We start from the raw sequence: 285 nt of genomic DNA on the forward strand, positions 1-285 counted from the left end.
GGAGGTCCGTGGCCAATCTCACTGAGCAGGGTGGGTCCCCCTGTCCGATCCTACAGACTAGGAAGTGCAGTGTGGCAGCAGGTGCACCCCGCTACCCATCACCACTGCAGATCACAGTCAAGCTAGTTGAATGGGTGTCACAGCTCTCAAGGCGGCCGGGAGCAGCGTGTCAGGGGGTTGCCCGCCCCGGCTGTTGGGAGCGGTGCGGGGGTGGCGGCAGGCAGGGAAGGGCACAGCCCTCGGCCGGAGCGGGCTCCCGGGGTGGGGAGGGCACATGGCGGGAAA

Source organism: Alligator sinensis, unplaced genomic scaffold (genome assembly GCF_000455745.1).
Source record: "Alligator sinensis unplaced genomic scaffold, ASM45574v1 scaffold528_1, whole genome shotgun sequence".
Lineage (NCBI taxonomy): Eukaryota > Metazoa > Chordata > Crocodylia > Alligatoridae > Alligator > Alligator sinensis.